This window comes from Argentina anserina, unplaced genomic scaffold (genome assembly GCF_933775445.1).
Source record: "Argentina anserina unplaced genomic scaffold, drPotAnse1.1, whole genome shotgun sequence".
Taxonomy (NCBI): Eukaryota; Viridiplantae; Streptophyta; class Magnoliopsida; order Rosales; family Rosaceae; genus Argentina; species Argentina anserina.
The window spans coordinates 733,646-735,421 of NW_026089536.1; positions in this window are offsets into that span (position 1 = coordinate 733,646).

Genomic DNA, 1,776 nt, shown 5'->3' on the forward strand with positions numbered 1-1,776 from the left:
TGAGTATCTTTTCATTTCTCGTTTGAGTATCTTTCTGTAAGGCTTTCTGATGCGAGTTTCTATTGAATTTGAGAGTTTTGCAAGTGTGGGAGTGTGTTTCTTTCAAACTGAGTATCTTTACATCGTTTGCGTATGTTTACTATTCCAATTGTGTATCTTTACATCGTTTGCGTATCTTTACTATTCCAATTGTGTATCTTTTCATTTCTCGTTTGAGTATCTTTCTGTAAGGCTTTCTGATGCGAGTTTCTATTGTATTTGAGAGTTTTGCAAGTGTGGGAGTGTGTTTCTTTCAATCTGAGTATCTTTACATCGTTTGCGTATCTTTACTATTCCAATTGTCTATCTTTTCATTTCTCGTTTGAGTATCTTTCTGTAAGGCTTTCTGATGCGAGTTTCTATTGAATTTGAGAGTTTTGCAAGTGTGGGAGTGTGTTTCTTTCAATCTGAGTATCTTTACATCGTTTGTGTATCTTTACTATTCCAATTGTGTATCTTTTCATTTCTCGTTTGAGTATCTTTCTGTAAGGCTTTCTGATGCGAGTTTCTTTTGAATTTGAGAGTTTTGCAAGTGTGGGAGTGTGTTTCTTTCAAACTGAGTATCTTCACATCGTTTGCGTATCTTTACTATTCCAATTGTGTATCTTTTCATTTCTCGTTTGAGTATCTTTCTGTAAGGCTTCTGATGCGAGTTTCTATTGTATTTGAGAGTTTTGCAAGTGTGGGAATCTGTTTCTTTCAAACTGAGTATCTTTACATCGTTTGCGTATCTTTACTATTCCAATTGTGTATTTTTTCATTTCTCGTTTGAGTATCTTTCTGTAAGGCTTTCTGATGCGAGTTTCTATTGAATTTGAGAGTTTTGCAAGTGTGGGACTGTGTTTCTTTCAATCTGAGTATCTTTACATCGTTTGCGTATCTTTACTATTCTAATTGTGTATCTTTACATCGTTGCATATCTTTACTATTCCAATTGAGTATCTTTTCATTTCTCGTTTGAGTATCTTTCTGTAAGGCTTTCTGATGCGAGTTTCTATTGAATTTGAGAGTTTTGCAAGTGTGGGAGTGTGTTTCTTTCAAACTGAGTATCTTTACATCGTTTGCTTATCTTTACTATTCCAATTGTGTATCTTTACATCGTTTGCGTATCTTTACTATTCCAATTGTGTATTTTTTCATTTCTTGTTTGAGTATCTTTCTGTAAGGCTTTCTGATGCGAGTTTCTATTGTATTTGAGAGTTTTGCAAGTGTGGGAGTGTGTTTCTTTCAAACTGAGTATCTTTACATCGTTTGCGTATCTTTACTATTCCAATTGTGTATCTTTTCATTTCTCGTTTGAGTATCTTTCTGTAAGGCTTTCTGATGCGAGTTTCTATTGTATTTGAGAGTTTTGCAAGTGTGGGAGTGTGTTTCTTTCAAACTGAGTATCTTTACATCGTTTGCGTATGTTTACTATTCCAATTGTGTATCTTTACATCGTTTGCGTATCTTTACTATTCCAATTGTGTATCTTTTCATTTCTCATTTGAGTATCTTTCTGTAAGGCTTTCGGATGCGAGTTTCTATTGAATTTGAGAGTTTTGCAAGTATGGGAGTGTGTTTCCTTCAAACTGAGTATCTTTACATCGTTTGCGTATCTTTACTATTCCAATTGTGTATCTTTACATCGTTTGCGTATCTTTACTATTCCAATTGTGTATCTTTTCATTTCTTGTTTGAGTATCATTCTGTAAGGCTTTCTGAGGCGAGTTTCTAGTGTATTTGAGAGTTTTGCAA